Below are 20,117 nucleotides of genomic sequence, written 5' to 3' on the forward strand. Positions count from 1 at the left end.
ACCTTTCAAAATGTACGCTAACATTGCATTTATCTTCCTTTATTTGAGCTAAGGAATCCTGTATTATGATTCCCAAGTCCCTTTGTATCCCCAGTTTCTGAATTTGCTCCCTATTTAGGAAATAGTCTAGTCCTTCTACCAAAATGCATGACCATACACTGTATTCCATCTGCCACTCCTTTGTTCACTCTCCTAATTTGACCTTTTGCTGACTCCCTGCTTCCTCGGCACTATTAGCTCCTGCACCAATTTTTGTTTCATCCACAAACTTAGCCACAACATCATCAATTCTGTCATCCAGTCATTAATGTATAACGAGAAAAGTGGTGGACACAACACCGAACTCTGCAGAACACCAGTAGTCACTGGCAACCAACCAGAAAAAGCCCCCTTTACTCTCTCTCTTTGTCCGTTGCCATTCAGCAAATTTCCTATCCTTATTAGTATCTTTCCTGTCATACCATGGGCTTTTATCTTATTTAGCAGCCTCATATGTGGCACCTTGTTAAAGGCCTTCTGAAAATCCAAGTTAATAACATCCACTGACCCTCCTCTGCCTATTCTGCTTGTTATTTCCTCAAAGAATTCCAATAGATTTGTCAGGCAAGATTTACTCTTAAAGAAGCCATGCTGACTTCTGCCTATTTTATTGTGTTCCTCCAAGTATCATGAAACCTCATCCTTAATAATGGACTCATCTTACCAACCACTGAAGTCAGGATAACTGGCCTATAACTTTCTCTTTTTTGCCTCCCTCCCTTCTTAAAGAGTGGAGTGACACTTGTGATGTTCCAGTTCTGTAGTGATTCTTGAAAGATCACCATTAATGCCTCCACAATCTCCTTAGCTACCTGAGGGTTAGTACATTTCTTACATACTTAACCTCTGAAAGAAACACTCAAATTATGGGCGAGGTGGTTAGAAATCTTAGCTGGTAATAGTTTTTCTAAAACTGGTAGGATATGGTTAATGATATTTTGAATTATATTGAATCCATTGGAAGTATTTGTTATTACTAAATTCCAAGAAAGAATCTCCTTGGTTGGTGCAACTGTAACAAAACCCAATTTCCCTCGGGATCAGTAAAGTATGACTATGCCCATGACTAGATATCTAGATAAAACTCTGCTTGTTGCCTCAGAGTCCAATGTGAAAGTGCTGGTCAGGTGGTCATGATATGTTAAAAATAGTGTATAAAAATTAGATATAAAATTAAGATGTGGGTATTAAAATTTACAAATACTTATTAGCCAAAGAACATGAATGTTGTGATATGTTATTCCACTTATTTTAGGAAAAGATTAGAGGATACGTAGGAGTCACAAGAATGTGAAATTTCCCTTGCTACTCCCCTCCCATTCCCCATACTGCCTTGTGAACTCTCCAATCTACTGCCTCTCCATGCCCAACATTGAGAAATCATTGTTAACTCCTTTCACTGACAGTTAATGCATGTAATTTTGATTTTATAATAATGGTAAGTTATAGGTATGGATCATTTCCTGTATTTTAAGAGGTAAATTATCCCTATAACTTAAGAGTTTATCCAGCAGATTGCAATATATAAAGTGTATAAATTGAGAGTTTTCTCTTGTACAGGTTTGTCAGAACTTATAGTCCCCCTTCTATGCATTTTGAAAAATCCTCAAACTCACTAAGCACCTCTGTGGACAGCAGAAAATATAGCAGAGATTCCTTTGCTAAAATCCCAATGGTCGCAATCTCTGACCATTGCAATATAATGTCAGTCTTGGGATTCAGACATAATTTTGCCAGGCAATGCTGCAAAGTAGCACCTTGTGTGTTTCAAAATGAAACTGTTCCAGTGCTTGATCTGTGTAAGAGATTATTAGCAATCAACTTTTAAAATGAATTATTTAATCCGATTTATTAGTCTTTATTAAATTGAAAGAGGAGGGAGATTAACTAAAATATAATTTAGACTCGGGGCTTTTTTTTGAAGGAGTTAAGAGTAAAAATACAAAATTTCTCATTAAACGGGGTGGATTGCTGCTGCTGGGACTGTTTTGCTATTTACAAAGGTTTAGTATGCACATAACCAATTCTGAATAATGCAGCTTAACAGTATGCTATCTTCAGTAACATTATACATAATATTGTAAGCTATAAACCTAATGTTAGATAATCAGAACAGGAATGGTTTAATATTTATTAGTATTTAATTTTATGTTCCACATACAAAAACTCGTTGTGTACCAATAATTCTGGCATTTCATTGGCTTTGTGTTTCTGCAGACGTGTAATTTGTCAGCCATATGTATAAGAATGATGTGAATATATGGTTTGTACTGAACTGTCTCTACTGCTTAAATTTTGCATGACCCTTGCATGCTATAAATAAACACTACTGATGTATGTATAAATATGTGTTTTTATTCCTCCCCTGATGTTCTCTACACTGCACCTAAGGCACAGACCAGTGGTTAATGTTCTGCATTTTAACCAAAGGTTAATGTTTTACTGCATACTTCTCCAGATATTCAAGCTTGTTGTTCCTTCGAGGGAGTTTCACAGAACTGGGATCAGGAGTCGTGGCTTTGGGGGGTGCAGAGGAGAGGGTGGTATTTGTTTCATATAAGCAGCTTTCGACACAGTAAGGACAGCAGGCGGAAGATGGCAGAGTTGGAGCTGAGAACTAGAGCAGACTATGTTGCAATGTTATTCTCTCTTTTGGTGTCCAACTACCTTTATTCCTTCTATCTTCCTCTGGTTCCAAAGACACTACCAACCCTTGTTCAGTAACAGGGCCTTAAAGTGTAAATCAGAATAATAAACACACACACGTATTTGGATCATGAGGGCATTGCAGTGGGAATGGAACATGTTTAATTTGGCATCCACAGATGTCAGTGGTGACCTGACCATTTTAGAAATTGATTGAACGCTGTCTTTAATATTTGTTTAGCAAAATGTAAATAAATTTGTTGCACCATCTTAGTCTTAGAATGAATGAACCATAGGGCAGGCAACTGCTTTCATGTTTTGTAAATTAAATATGTAAATTAATATTTCAATTTTACTAAGGCCCTTTTTCTACAGTCATACAAATATGTGCCCATTAACAATGAAGCAGACAATGTTTGTACACCACTCAAATAACTAATAACAGAGTGATCAGTAACACCATTTACATAAGATGTTGTCTAAAGTTTTACATAGAAACTTACTAGTTCACAGATTGTGGATATTGGCAGTGTTCATCCTACCATATTGTAAGTGATGTGGTAAGCTACTTCAGGGAATCAGAGTAGAAAGCTGGAAAGGCTAGTGAAGCAGAATATTTCTAATGTCAATAAAATTAGTTTAATGTTTACTTCCAAGCTGTTTGTAATTACTGATTTATGTAATGAACTCAATTTAAATTCCTCTGTGGCTGTAGTAGGATTTCGACTCATCTCAGCCTATTTCCTCCGGGTTTCTGAAAGATAAACCAATGCTACAGGGCGGCCCTAAAGTTTGTGCAGGAAAAAACTGGTTCCATTTCATATGGCACTGGCACCAGTAATGGGGCAAGAGAGAGCTATGCCATTGGGAAATAGTGTCCAAGTAAGAACATAACTAAAGTTAAAACTTTAAACCAATTAGAGGGACTATGATAGGTGAGGTTTTCAAGTGGGAAGAATTTAATAAATCATAAATAATAAGTGTATTAACACAAGGAAGTGAAGTAGGGAATAAAAATCAAAATGTGACAGGAAGAGGTGGGAAAATACTGCATGTAAAAGTGAGTAGCAGAAAGTGAATACAGAGGAAATAAAAATTGTAAAAGTCAAAGCTTGAGGTTTTTTCTCTGAAATCGAATAACACTTGTAGCAAGATTGACAAGTTGATGGCAGAAATAACAACAAATGAGTTTGACCTAAAATCTGTTACAGTGACATGGATACATCAAGTGAGCAAGGCTGAAAATTAAATATTACTGATTCAGTATTCCAAAAGAATAGGCAAAAAGAAAAAGGGGTGGGATAATGTTATCAGTATGGTAGTGAGTAGCAATATCGAAGCACCAGATTACTTGATTAGATGGTGATTTAAGAGTTTCTATGGATCCTTTCTCATGGGAATATAGTATAGGTGGGAATTACTGGCTAGGCTAACAGGAACGAAAACCCTTTTTGACCTTGGCTCCATCACCCACACCCAAATTCCCCAAATTTACAAACATAGAAAACCTACAGCACACAATGCTGTGCCAAACATGTACGTACTTTAGAAATTATCTAGGGTTACCCATAGCCCTCTATTTTATTAAGCTCTCAAAAGTCTCTCAAAAGGCCCTATCATATCCACCTCCACCACAGTTGCCGGCAGCCCATTCCACGCACTCACCACTCTTTGCGTAAAAAACTTACCCTGACATCTCCTCTGTACCTACTTCCAAGCACCTTAAAACTGTGCCCTCTGGTGTTAGCCATTTCAGCCCTGGGAAAAAGCCTCTGACTATCCACACAATCAATGCCTTTCATCATCTTATACACCTCTATCAGGTCACCTCTCATCCTCCACCGCTCCAAGGAGAAATGGCTGAGTTCCCCCATTCTATTCTCATAAGGCAAGCTCCCCAATCCAGGCAACATTGTTGTAAATCTCCTTTGCACTACATCCTTCCTGTAGTGAGGTGACCAGAACTGAGCACAGTTCTCCAAGTGTTGTCTGACCAGAATCCTATATAGCTGTAACATTACCCCTCAGCTCTTAAACTCAATCCCACGGTTGATGAAGGCCAATGCACCGTATACCTTCTTAACCACAGAGTCAACCTGCGCAGCAGCTTTGAGCACCCTGTGGACTCTGACCCCAAGATCCCTCTGATCCTTCACACTGCCAAGAGTCTTACCATTCATACTATATTCTGCCATCATATTTGACCTATCAAAATGAACCATCTCACACTTACTTGGGTTGAACTCCATCTGCCACTTCTCAGCTCAGTTTTGCATTCTATCAATGTCCCACTGTAACCTCTGACAGCCCTCCACACTATCCACAACACACCCAACCTTTGTGTCATCAGCAAATTTACTAACCCATCCCTCCACTTCCTCATCCTGGTTATTTATAAAAATCACAAAGAGTAGGGGTCCCAGAACAGATCCCTGAGGCATACCACTAGTGACCGACCTCCATGCAGAATATGACCCATCTACAAGCACTCTTTTCCTTCTGTGGGCAAACCAATTCTGGATCCACAAAGCAATGTCCACTTGGATCCCATGCCTCCTTACTTTCTCAATAAGCCTTGCATGTGGTACCTTATCAAACGCCTTGCTGAAATCCATATACACTACATCTACTGCTCTATCTTCATCAATGTGTTTAGTCACATCCTCAAAAAATTCAATCAGGCTCGTAAGGCACGACCTTCCTTTGACAAAACCATGCTGACTATTCCTAATCATTTTATGCCTCTCCAAATGTTCATAAATCCTGCCTCTCAGGCTATTTTCCATCAACTTACTAACCACTGAAGTAAGACTCACTGGTCCATAATTTCCTGGGCTATCTCTACTCCCTTTCTTGAATAAGGGAACAACATCCACAACCCTTCAATCCTCCAGAACCTCTCCCATCCCCATTGATGATGCAAAGATCATTGCCAGAGGCTCAGCAATCTCCTTCCTCACCTCCCACAGTAGCCTGGGGCACATCTCATCTGATCCCGGCGACTTATCCAACTTGATGCTTTCCAAAAGCTCCAGCACATCCTCTTTCTTAATGTCTGTATGCTCAAGCTTTTCAATCCACTGTAAGTCATCCCTACAATTGCCAAGATCCTTTTCCGTAGTGAATACTGAAGGAAAGTATTCATTAAGTATGAACAAAAAACATAAGAACAGAAGAAATAGGAGCAGGAGGAGGCCATCCGGCCCATCGGGCCTGCCCTGCCATTCAATAAGATCATGGCTGATCTGTCCATAAACTCAGCTCCATCTTCCTGCCTTTTCCCCATAACCCTTAATTCCCCTACTATGTAAAAATCTATCTAACTGTATCTTAAATATATTTAGTGAAGAAGCCTCAACTGCTTCCCTGGGCAGAGAATTCCACAGATTCACCATTCTCTGGGAAAAACAGTTTCTCCTCATCTCCGTCCTAAATCTTCTCCCCTGAATCTTGAGGCAATGTCCCCTAGTTCTAGTCTCACCTACCAATGTAAACAACTTTTCTACTATTTTATCTATCCCTTTCAAAATTTTGTATGTTTCTATAAGAGCCCCTCTCATTCTTCTGAATTCCAGAGAGTATAGTCCCAGGTGACTCAATCCCTCCTCGTAGGTTAACCCCTTCATCCCTGAAATCAACCTGATGCACCTCCTCTGCACTGCCTCCAAAGCCAGTATATCCTTCCTGAAGTATGAAGACCAGAACTGCACACAGTACTCCAGGTGCGACCTCACCAGTACCCTGTATAGTTGCAGCATGACCTCCCTGTTCTTGTATTCAATCCCTCTAGCAATGAAGGCCAAAATTCCGTTTGCCTTCTTAATAACCTGTTGTACCTGCAAGCCAACTTTTTGCAATTCATGAACAAGCACTCCCAAGTCCCTCTGCACAACAGCATGCTGCAATCTTCCACAATTTAAATAATAATCTGCTTTTCTATTATTCCTTCCAAAGTGGATGATCTTGCATTTACCAATGTTGTATTCCATCTGCCAGACCTTGGCCCACTCACTTAACCTATCTATATCCCTCTGCAGACTCTCCACGTCCTCTGTACAATTTGCTTTTCCACTCAGTTTAGTGTCATCAGCAAATTTTGCTATGCTACACTCGGTCCGCTCTTCCAAATCTTCAATGTAAATGGTAAACAGCTGTGGGCCCAGCACCGACCCCCGCGGCACCCACTCACCACAGACTGGAGAACTGGAGAAACACCCACTTATACCAACTCTCTGCTTTCTATTGGTTAACCAATCCACTATTCATGCCAATACACTTCCTCCAACTCCATGCATCCATATCTTATTTAAAAGTCTCTTGTGCAGCACCTTATCGAACGCCTTCTGGAAATCCAAGAATATGACATCCACCTATTCCCCTCTATCCCCTGCACTCATTATGTCCTCAAAGAACTCCAGTAAGTTTGTCAAACCGGACCTGCCCTTTCTGAATCCATGCTGCGTCTGTCTAATGGAACCACTCCTTTCTAAACGTTTCGTTATTTCTTCCTTAATGACAGCTTCAAGCGTTTTCCCGACGACAGATGTTAAGCTAACTGGCCTATAGTTGCCCGTCTTTTGCCTACAAACTTTTTTAAAAAGTGGCGTGACATTTGCTGTCTTTCAATCTGCCGGGACCTGCCCAGAGTCTAGAAAGTTTTGATAAATGATTACCAATGCATCTGCTATAACCTCTGCCAATTCCTTCAGCACCATGGGATGCATCCCATCAGAACCAGGGGACTTATCTACCTTTAGGCCATCTAGTTTGCTCATTACTCTCTCTTTAGTGACAGTGATTTTATCGAGGTCCTCACCTCCCATTTCATCCATAGCATCCTTCCTTGACATATTAGATGTGTCCTTCACCGTGAAGACTGACACAAAATAGTCGTTCAATGCCTCAGCCATTTCCTTATCACCCAATATCAATTTCCCCTTCTCGTCTTCCAAGGGACCTACGTTGACTTTAGCCACCCTCTTCTGCTTCATATATATTTATAAAAACTTCTGCTGTTTTTATATTTTGTGCTAATTTACCTTCATACTCTATCTTCCCTTTCCTTATTTCTTGTTTAGTTTTTCTTTGTTGCTTTTTAAAGTTTTCCCAATCCTTCAGTCTCCCACTACTCTTTGCGACTTTGTACACGAGCTTTTAATTTGATACTATTTTTTATTTCCTTAGTTATCCAAGGCTGGCTGTCCCCACTCTTACTGTCCTTACTTTTGACTGAATATACTTTTGTTCATAGATGCATTCTATGAAGTCCTCCTCAAGACTTCCTTGACCAACCTGATTAACCCAATCTATGTGGAAGTAAAAATCCCATAACAACTGCCGTTCCGTTCTTACAAGCCTCAGTTATTTCTTGATAATCACTTCTGCCACTGCAATATTTTTATTAGTTGGCCTATAGACAACTCCCACCAGTGATTTTTTCCCTTTACTATTCTTAGTCTCTACCCAGATCGACTCAACATTCTGCTCCATAGATCTTATATCGTCTCTCATAATCGCCCTGATCTCATCCTTAATTAAGAGTGCCATCCCACCTCCTTTGCCTTCCTGCCTATCTTTTCATATTACCTGATACCCTTGGATATTTAATTCCCAGTCATCTCCACCTTGCAACCAGGTTTCTATAATGGACACTAAATCATATGCCTTGGTACTGATCTGTGCCACAAGTTCACTAACCTTGTTTCTAATACTACGGGCATTTAGATAAGGTGCCCTCATACTTATTGTCCTTTTAGAATCTAGTGACCTAGCGATTTTTGCTTTTTACTTTTATGCACTCTACTCTTACTTTTTTTTTCACTAACTCTAGCTTTGGTCTCTGCATCACTTCCCTAAATGGGACTAGTGTGAATGAGTGCTTAATGGTCAATGTGAACTTGATAGGTTGAAAAGCCTTGTTCTGTGCTGTCACACTCTATCATTATATATCACAGATACAGATTGTATTCTGATTGAATTTAGAAATGTTGCAGTGTGTTACAATGAATGTTGGTCTTGGCATTAATATTTTGCAAATAAATGAAACAGATTACACTCATAGTCATTTGAATTTCATGCATTATGATACTTGTACTGCAATTACCCGCCCTCATTACAATAACAGCATCTCCTAAATTTGTTGTCTCTACAGAAAGCACAAACTGTACAAGTCACATAAGGAAAAAGGTAACAGCAGAAGGAATTAAAATTGCGGAAATCTCAAGTTTTGCATTGCGGAGAATGGAAGAAATGAGGCAAAAGGATACACAATAAATGGTTGACTACTGAGAGAAGTTGAGAACAGACGGGCATTGGAATCCATTTATCCCTTGACAGATGGATAATGTAGTTAAGAAGGCACATGCATGACTTGCCTTCATTAGCTGAGGCATGTACTGTAAGAGGAGGGAGCTCATGCTGGAACTGTAGGAGGATACAAATGGAGTGCAGTCTACAGTTCTGGTCACCACACTACTGGAAGAATCTGGTTACACTACAGAGAATGGAGAAGTGATTTAGAAAAACATAACCAGGACTGGAGAAGTTTACTTACAAAGAGAGATGAAATTAATTGGATTTATTTACACCCTGAGGAAATTGAATTAATGGTTATAAAAAAGATGCAATTTTATTTATTCTTTCCCTTGTCCATCTAAATTATACTCACAAGTTCAGAGTTCAAAAAGAGCAGGAAAGTTCTATCACCATATGGAATGGGTCATATTCTGCATGGAGGTCAGTGACAAGTAGTGTGCCTCAGGGATCTGTTCTGGGACCCCTACTCTTTGTGATTTTTATAAATGACCTGGATGAGGAAGTGGAGGGATGGGTTAGTAAATTTGCTGATGACACAAAAGTTAGTGGTGTTCAGCGGTACATTGATAGGATTCCATTCTAGGAAAAGACTGGTAAAGACAAATGTAGGTCCCCTACAGACAGAAACAGGTGAATTGATTATGGGGAGCAAGGACATGGCAGACCAATTGAATAATTACTTTGGTTCTGTCTTCACTAAGGAGGACATAAATAATCTTCCAGAAATAGTAGGGGACAGAGGGTCCAGTGAGATGGAGGAACTGAGCGAAATACATGTTAGTAGGGAAGTGGTGTTAGGTAAATTGAAGGGACTGAAGGCAGATAAATCCCCAGGGCCAGATGGTCTGCATCCTAGAGTGCTTAAGGAAGTAGCCCAAGAAATAGTGGATGCATTAGTGATAATTTTTCAAAACTCGTTAGATTCTGGACTAGTTCCTGAGGATTGGAGGGTGGCTAATGTAACCCCACTTTTTAAAAAAGGAGGGAGAGAGAAACCGGGGAATTATAGACCGGTTAGCCTAACGTCTTGGTGGGGAAACTGCTGGAGTCAGTTATCAAAGATGTGATAACAGCACATTTGGAAAGCAGTGAAATCATCGGACAAAGTCAGCATGGATTTGTGAAAGGAAAATCATGTCTGACGAATCTCATAGAATTTTTTGAGGATGTAACTAGTAGAGTGGATAGGGGAGAACCAGTGGATGTGGTATATTTGGATTTTCAAAAGGCTTTTGACAAGGTCCCACACAGGAGATTAGTGTGCAAACTGAAAGCACATGGTATTGGGGGTAAGGTATTGATGTGGATGGAGAATTGGTTAGCAGACAGGAAGCAAAGAGTGGGAATAAACGGGACCTTTTCAGAATGGCAGGTGGTGACTAGTGGGGTACTGCAAGGCTCAGTGCTGGGACCCTAGTTGTTTACAATATATATTAATGACTTGGATGAGGGAATTAAATGCAGCATCTCCAAGTTTGCGAATGACGCGAAGTTGGGTGGCAGTGTTAGCTGTGAGGAGGATGCTAAGAGGATGCAGAGTGACTTGGATAGGTTGGGTGAGTGGGTAAATTCATGGCAGATGCAATTTAATGTGGATAAATGTGAAGTTATCCACTTTGGTGGCAAAAATAGGAAAACAGATTATTATCTGAATGGTGGCCGATTAGGAAAAGGGGAGGTGCAACGAGACCTGGGTGTCATTATACACCAGTCATTGAAAGTGGGCATGCAGGTACAGCAGGCGGTGAAAAAGGCGAATGGTATGCTGGCATTTATAGCGAGAGGATTCGAGTACAGGAGCAGGGAGGTACTACTGCAGTTGTACAAGGCCTTGGTGAGACCACACCTGGAGTATTGTGTGCAGTTTTGGTCCGCTAATCTGAGGAAAGACATCCTTGCCATAGAGGGAGTACAAAGAAGGTTCACCAGATTGATTCCTGGGATGGCAGAACTTTCATATGAAGAAAGACTGGATGAACTGGGCTTGTACTCGTTGGAATTTAGAAGATTGAGGGGGGATCTGATTGAAATGTATAAAATCCTAAAGGGATTGGACAGGCTAGATGCAGGAAGATTGTTCCCGATGTTGGGGAAGTCCAGAACAAGGGGTCACAGTTTGAGGATAAAGGGGAAGCCTTTTAGGACCGAGATTAGGAAAAACTTCTTCACACAGAGAGTGGTGAATCTGTGGAATTCTCTGCCACAGGAAACAGTTGAGGCCAGTTCATTGGCTATATTTAAGAGGGAGTTAGATATGGCCCTTGTGGCTAAAGGGATCAGGAGGTATGGAGGGAAGGCTGGTACAGGGTTCTGAGTTGGATGATCAGCCATGATCATAATAAATGGCGGTACAGGCTCGAAGGGCCGAATGGCCTACTCCTGCACCTATTTTCTATGTTTCTATGTTTCTATGTTAAAACTGGGCTGGGAAGTGGCAGATGGATTTCAACCCAGATAAGTGTGAAGTGGTTCATTTTGGTAGGTCAAATATGATGGCAGAATATAGTATTAATGGTAAGACTCTTGGCAGCGTGGAGGATCAGAGGGATCTCGGGGTCCGAGTCCATAGAGACACTCAAAGCTGCTGCACAGGTTGACTCTGTGGTTAAGAAAGCATTTGGTGCATTGGCCTTCATGAATCATGGGATTGAGTTTAAGAGCAGAGAGGTAATGTTACAGCTATATAGGACCCTGGTCAGACTCCACTTGGAGTACAGTGCTCAGTTCTGGTCATCTCACAACAGGAGGGATGTGGAAACCATAGAAAAGGTGCAAGGGAGATTTACAAGGATGTTGCCTGGATTGGTGAGCATGCCTTATGAGAATAGGTTGAGCGAATTTGGCCTTTTCTCTTTGGAGCGACGGAGGATGAGAGGTGACCTGATAGAGGTGTATAAGATGATGGGAGGCATTGATCGTGTGGATAGTCAGAGGCTTTTTCCCAGGGCTGAAATGGCTAACATGAGAGGGCACAGTTTTAAGGTGCTTGGAAGTAAGTACAGAGGAGATGTCAGGGGTAATATTTTTTATGCGGAGCGGTGAGTGCGTGGAATGGGCTGCTGGCAACGGTGGTGGAGGCGGATACAATAGGGTCTTTTAAGAGACTCCTGAATAGGTAACATGCACAACACGCTGGTGGAACTCAGCAGGTCGGGCAGCATTCATGGAAACGAACAGTCAACGTTTCGGGCTGAGACCCTTAGTCGGGACTGAAGAGGGAGGGGGCAGGGGGCCTATAAAGAAGGTGGGGGGAGGGTGGGAAGGAGAAGGCTGGTAGGTGCCAGGTGAAAAACCAGTAAGGGGAAAGATCAAGGGGTGGGGGAGGGGATAGGCAGGAAAGGTGGAGAAGGAATAGGGGAAAGCACAATGGGTAGTAGAAGGAGGCGGAACCATGAGGGAGGTGATAGGCAGCTGGAGAAGGGGGCAGAGTGAAACTGGGATGGGGGGCGGGAGGGGGAGGGAATTACCCGAAGTTGGAGAATTCAGTGTTCGTGCCAAGGGGCTGGAGACTACCCAGACAGTATATGATGTGTTGCTCCTCCAACCTGAGTTTGGCCTCATCATGGCAGTAGAGGAGGCCATGTATGGACATATTCGAATGGGAATGTGAAGCAGAGTTGAAGTGGGTTGCAACCGGGAGATCCTGTCTGTTGTGGTGGACGGAGCAGAGGTGCTGAGCTTAGAAAAAATAGAGGACTTTGGGTAACCTAGGTAATTTCTAAGGTAAGGACATGTTCAGCAGAGCTTTGTGGGCCAAAGGGCCTGTATTGTGCTGTAGGTTTTCTATGTTTCTATATGGAATGGTAACTGATTAACAATTAAAGACACTTGATGAGCTCACCTACGAGGTCTCAGCACTGGTTAACTCTTTCAACTTGCTTTGATACAGTGAGCTGAATTGTCGCCTTTTAGATTATAAATTCAATAAAAGAGTAGGGAATAACACTCAAACCTATATGTGCAGTTCTCCTTGTGTTTTTAGAAGTGTTCCACTAGTCTTTACTGAACTATCATAAGGACAGGGATCTTACACCAGAGGCCATTCAGTCTGTCTGTACCAGAGTTTTGAAAGTTGCACAATTAGTCTCAATCCCCAATTTTTTCCATTGATTTTAAATTCTGAAAGTCCTTATTGACTCAGTTCCATCACTCATCCAGGATCAGAACAAAATGATCAGATCATAAAATATTTTCTCTCTCTTGTTCTTTTGTTAACTATTTTAATCTATTTAAAATGTATTTAAATATATTTTTAAACCTTACCCCTGATAGGAGACATTTCTTCCTGTCATCTGGTATACTTTTTATGGACAATAGACTATTCAATCCCTTGAGCCTGTTCTGCTACAAAAATGAAAATTTTAAATTCTATATGTTAACTTCAACTTGCCAGCTTTCCCAATTTCCCTTGAAATCATTACTTAACATTGATTTATCAGCAACAATTGTAAAATTTTCAGTTCAGGGCCCTACCTCTTGTCTTAACCTAGTTTAATCTAGATTTGCACTCTCTGGGCTTGGCCCACCAGAGGAACAGATTTCACTTCTATCTAAGACAAGAGATCACAGATGCAGGAATCTGGAGCAAACAACAAACTGTTGGAGGATCTGAGCAAGTCCAGCAGCATCTATGCAGGAAAAGTCATAGTCAGCATTTCAGGTCATGTCCTATAGCAGGGTCTCCATCCAAAACTCTGACTATCCCTTTGCCTCCATAGATGCTACCTGAGCTGGTGAGTTCCTCCAGCAGTTTAGCGTTTTCACACTGTCTGCCCTCGCAACTCCTTGAGCCATTTTAAATATGTCCATTAGATCACCCCATACCTTCCTATGCTTTAAAAATGGCAACTATCTTGTCCTCCTTTTATATGATCTATGTGCAGAACATTGCTAATGAAGGTATCTGAGCCAAACAACTGCATCAGACTCGGTTGCTTCTACAACCTCTCTAATTAAGATTTCTTGAATATAAAAATGCATGTCTTACCTGTCTTATTTAAACTCTTCCCCTCTTACTTTAAACCTATTTGATGTTTTTATCCAAGGAAAGAGACTCTGGCAATCTACCCCAGCTATGTGTATCATAACTGTACATACTTTATCCACTTGTCCCTCGGTCTGATACTCCAGAGAACACAATCCAAGTTTGTTCAACCTCCCCTTTTAGTTAATACACCCCAATTCAAGCATCATGGCAAATTTCTGCTGCACCCTCTCCAAAGCCTCCACATTCTTCTATCATGTGATTCGAACCAAATACGATACTCCAAATGTGGCCTAACTGAAGTTTTATACAGCTACAATGTGATTTCTCAACTTTTATATTCAATGCCCTGACCAATGCATGCCTTGACTATTCTGTCCACTTTAGCTGACATTTCCAGAGAGCTACAGACTTGCACCCCAAGATCCCTCTCTACATCAATGCTCCCGAGGGTCCTGCCGTTTAATATTTAAAAAATTCTCTTGCATGTGAGCTCCCAAAATGCAAGACCTCAGTTTCTGTGTTGTCTGCAATTATACTAATTAGACCACCGACATTTTAATCCAGATTTATATTAGAGACCACAGAGGTCCCTGCACTGATTCTTGCAAATTTCCAGTCAAAGAATCACCCTCCACCATTACCGTGTCTCTGTGACCAGGCCAAAAGGCTTGCCTTCTAAACAATGAATTTATGTAATAGTTTCACAATATCAGGTTATCCCAAGGTACTGTGATCCACTAACCAATTAAATACCTCTGTAAAGAAGTTGCTATGGAACTTAGAAAACACAACATAATTTATGTGTGGCAAGCTCCCACCACCACTACTTAGTCTTAACTATAGTCATTTAATAGTGATAATGAAATGGATAAGATTGGAAACACTCAGCAGGCCAAGCCACATTTGTGGAAAGAAAACCAGTTTTACTCAAACCAGGAAATTAGAAATCTAGAACATTTCATGTAATAGGCAAGAGAGAGGCTAAAAGTGTCAGCGTTTGACTGAAGACAGGCAAATAGAGATGAAGATAGTGAAAGTACTGTGCCTTCAGAGGTGATTAACAATTAGCAAGCTTTCCCTATCCTCTCAGCCAGCACCATCATCACCCGTGTCTTTCAGTTTGTCTGGAAAAGAGACAAGATAGAAGCAAAGTAGAAGAGGAGAGGCAAATTGTCTATAGGTATTGTGAGTTAATGAACAGATTACTAAAACTGAGAAATTAACAGCAGAAATAAATGGCTATGATTTTGCTGCTATTATGAAGTAAACATACCTGTTCTGTATCCCACTAACATTTTAAACTTACTCGGTTCGCTGAAATGTTACTGTGTAACAACTATTTTAAAAATGTGAATTACAAGTGTATTGAAATACCAGTAGTTCAGAAAATCTGTTGGTCTGGAACCAAAACCCACAGCAATCTGGTTTAATGGAAATTTACTGTTGTTCAAATACATGTCATTTTCCATGTTGTATATTTATTGATTTCAACTCCAAGGTGCGCTGGGACAGAGAATTTCAAAAAAAAAATCACAGCTTATGAGAGAAGAAACTCTTCCTCATCTCCATCTTGAATGGATAATTTATTCTGAACTATAACCCAAATTTCAAATGTTCCCACGAGAGAAACCATCCTCTCAGCATTCACCCTGTCAGTACTACGTAGAATCTTATATGTTTCCATAAGACCACCTCTCATCCTTCCAAACCAAATAAGAAAATCTTTCAGTGACCCTTAAACTGGAAATCAACCTGGTGAATCTTCTCTGCACGGTTTTAAATGGAAGTTAATGGTTTCTTAAATATGGAGATCACAACTGCATACAGTCTCACTAAGTTACAAAATAGTCACATCAAAGTTTTACACTTTTATCTTCATAACTCTTGGAATAAAGAACCACCCAGCATCCTTCAGCCTTCCCAATAACTGCTATACCTTCACGTAGATCCCACTTGAAGTACTGTGTTCAGTTCTGGTCGCCTCATTACAGGAAGAATGTGGGTACTATAGGGAGAGTGCAGAGGAGATTTACAAGGATGTTGCCTGGATTGGAGAGTGTGCCTTATGAGAATAGGTTGAGTGAACTTGGCCTTTTCTCCTTGGAGTGACTGAGGACGAGCGGCGACCCGATAGAGGTGTATAAGATGATGAAAGGCATTGATCATGTGGATAACCAGAGGCTTTTTCCCAGGGCTGAAATGGCTAACACGAGGGGGCACAGGTTTAAGACGCTTGGAGTAGGCACAAGGGGGATGTCAGAGGTAAGTGTTTCCACACAGGGAGTGGTAGGTGTGTGGAATGCACTGCCAGCGAAGGTGGTAAAGGCAGATACAATAGGGTCTTTCAAAAGACTCTTAGATAGGTACATAGAGCTTAGAAAAATAGAGAGCTATGTGATAGGGAAATTCTATGCAGTTTCTAGAGAAGGTTACATGGTCAGTACAACATTGTGGGCTGAAGGGCCTGTAATGTACTGTAGATTTTCTATGTTTCTATGATTCATATTAACTTTCTGGATATCTCATGCATTAAGGTTTGTACTTTTGTTTCTTCTATAACCTCATGTTTTTGTTTTACATTTTATCCCATTGCCAGTTTTTTGTCCATCTATTTACCCCACCTATAATTTTTATTGTTTCTGTATCTTACCAATTTTAAATTATCTATTTATCTGTTGCCTTTTAGTTAGTCAATCCTTCATGCATGACAAACTTCTGCTGAACGATTTTGGCCCGGAACGTTGACTGTACTCTTTTCCTAGATGCTGCTTGGGGCCTAACCTGCTGAATTCCTCCAGCATTTTGTGTGCTGCACTATGCCAACATATTACCTCCAGTGCAATAATAACCTTTTCTTTGAAATTTGCAGAATGTCTTCTCAAAGTATAAATGCACTACACCTGCTGGTTCCGTTATATCTGCACTCGTTACATCCTCACACATTCCCTAATATAAAACACACTGACCCCTTGATTCTCTCTAAATGCCTTTTTGTTACTCCTGCAGTGGTTACTTTAAAACAAACTAAAACCACTGACAGACTAAGCCGGGAGAATGACATGTATGATGTTCTTCCAAAATAATGAAGTTCCAAAATCCAAAAAGGTATGTTCAATCCTTCATTGTGAAATCAGCAGAGGTGAACAATATTGTAGCGATAAAAAACTAACAAAGCTAAATTAGTGATGTACCAGTCTAACTTACGGTCTAATAACAATATTAGCATTTGAATAGTGTAACTAAGCCTGCCAATAGTCAACAAAAAAATCACCGCGAGGCTTAACCCCTCTCAACTAAACTATACTCATTTCCTTCTATCGCCCCCAACCCACATGACAGATTACCATAATAAACATATTACAAAATACAATACAGACGGAGAGTAGATACATGGCACCAACGGACAGAAAATATATAAATGGCTCCTTCAGAAGGATAGGACTGGACCCAGGGTTGAGATTTTTGATTGGAGAAAGGCTAACTTTGAGGAGATGCAAAAGGATTTAGAAGGAGTGGATTGGGACAATTTGTTTTATGGGAAGGGTGTAGTAGAGAAATGGAGGTCATTTAAAGGTGAAATTTTGAGGGTACAGAATCTTTATGTTCCTGTTAGATTGAAAGGAAAGGTTAATAAAAGTTTGAGAGAGCCATGGTTTTCAAGGGATATTGGAAACTTGGTTTGGAAAAAGAGAGATATCTACAATAAATATAGGCAGCATGGAGTAAATGAGGTGCTCAAGGAATATAATGAATGTAAAAAGAATCTTAGGAAAGAAATTAGAAAAGCTAAAAGAAGATACAAGGTTGCTTTGGCAAGTAAGGTGAAAACAAATCCAAAGGGCTTCTACCGTTATATTAATAGCAAAAGGATAGTGAGGGATAAAATTAGTCCCTTGGAGAATCAGAGTGGACAGCTATGTGTGGAGCCAAAAGAGATGGGGGAGATTTTGAATAATTTCTTTTCTTCGGTATTCACTAAGGAGAAGGATATTGAATTGTGTAAGGTAAGGGAAACAAGTAGGGAAGTTTTGGAAACTATGATGATTAAAAAAGAGGAAGTACTGGCGCTTTTAAGGAATATAAAAGTGGATAAGTCTCCGGGTCCTGACAGGATATTCCCTAGGACCTTAAGAGAAGTTAGTGTAGAAATAGCAGGAGCTCTGACAGAAATATTTCAAATGTCATTAGAAAAGGGGATGGTGCCAGAGGATTGGCATATTGCTCATGTTGTTCCATTGTTTAAAAAGGGTTCTAAGAGTAAACCTAGCAATTATCGGCCTGTAAGTTTAACGTCAGTGGTGGGTAAATTAATGGAAAGTGTTCTTAGAGATGGTATATATAATTATCTGGGTAGACAGGGTTTGATTAGGAACAGTCAACATGGATTTGTGCGTGGAAGGTCATGTTTGACAAATCTTATTTAATTTTTTGAAGAGGTTACTAGGAAAGTTGACGAGGGTAAAGCAGTGGATGTTGTCTATATGGACTTCAGTAAGGCCTTTGACAAGGTTCCACACAGAAGGTTAGTTAGGAAGGATCAATCGTGAGGCATTAATATTGAAGTAGTAAAATGGATTCGACAGTGACTGGATGGGAGATGCCAGAGAGTAGTGGTGGATAACTGTTTGTCAGGTTGGAGGCCGGTGACTAGTGGTGTGCCTCAGGGATCTGTACTGGGTCCAATGTTGTTTGTCATATACATTAATGATCTGGATGATGGGGTGGTAAATTGGATTAATAAGTATGCAGATGATACTAAGATAGGTGGCGTTGTGGATAATGAAGCAGGTTTTCAAAGCTTGCAGAGAGATTTAGGCCAGTTAGAAGAGTGGGCTGAAAGATGGCATATGGAGTTTAATGCTGAAAAATGTGAGGTGCTACATTTTGGTAGGACTAATCAAAATAGGACATACATGGTAAATGGTAGGGCATTGAGGAATGCAGTAGAACAGAGTGATCTAGGAATAATGGTGCATAGTTCCCTGAAGGTGGAATCTCATATGGATAGGGTGGTGAAGAAAGCTTTTGGTATGCTGGCCTTTATAAATCAGAGCATTGAGTATAGGAGTTGGGATATAATGTTGAAATTGTACAAGGCATTGGTGAGGCCAAACTTGGAGTATTGTGTACAGTTCTGGTCACTGAATTATAGAAAGACGTCAACAAAATAGAGAGAGTACAGAGAAGATTTACTAGAATGTTACCTGGGTTTCAGCACCTGAGTTACAGAGAAAGGTTGAACAAGTTAGGTCTTTATTCTTTGGAGCGTAGAAGGTTGGGGGGGGGGGCTTGATAGAGGTATTTAAAATTATGAGGGGGACAGATAGAGTTGATGTGGATAGGCTTTTTCCATTGAGAGTAGGGGAGATTCAAACAAGAGGACATGAGTTGAGAGTTAGGGAGAAGAAGTTTAGGGGTAACATGAGGGGGAACTTCTTTACTCAGAGAGTGGTGGCTGTGTGGTACGGGCTTCCAGCAGAAGTGGTAGGGGCAGGTTCGATATTGTCACTTAAAGAAAAATTGGATAGGTACATGGACAGGAAAGGAATGGAGGGTTATGGGCTGAGTGCAAGTCGGTGGGACTAGGTGAGAGTAAGCGTTCGGCACGGATTAGAAGGGCCGAGAAGGCCTGTTTCCGTGCTGTGATTGTTATATGGTTACAAAACAACCCTTAATTATAAGTAACACACACAAAATGCTGGTGGAACACAGCAGGCCAGGCTGCATCTATAGGAAGAAGTACAGTACACTTCACCTGTGAGTCAGCTGGTGTGATATACTGCGTCTGGTGCTCCCAGTGCAGCCTTCTATATATTGGTGAGACCCGACACAGACTGGGAGATCGTTTCGCTGACACCTATGCTCTGTCCGCCTGAGAAAGCAGGATTTCCCAGTGGCCAAACATTTAAATTCCACACACTATTCCCATTCTGATATGTCAATCCATGGCCTCCTCTACTGTCAAGATAAAGCCACACTCAGGTTGGAGGAACAACACCTTATGTTCTGTCTGGGTAGCCTCCAACCCAATGGCATGAACATTGATTTCTCTAACTTCCGTTAATGCCCCTCCTCCCCTTCTTACCCCATCCCTTATTTATTTATTATTTTTCCCCTTTTTTCTTCTTTT

Source organism: Mobula hypostoma, chromosome 9, assembly GCF_963921235.1.
Source record: "Mobula hypostoma chromosome 9, sMobHyp1.1, whole genome shotgun sequence".
Taxonomy (NCBI): Eukaryota; Metazoa; Chordata; class Chondrichthyes; order Myliobatiformes; family Myliobatidae; genus Mobula; species Mobula hypostoma.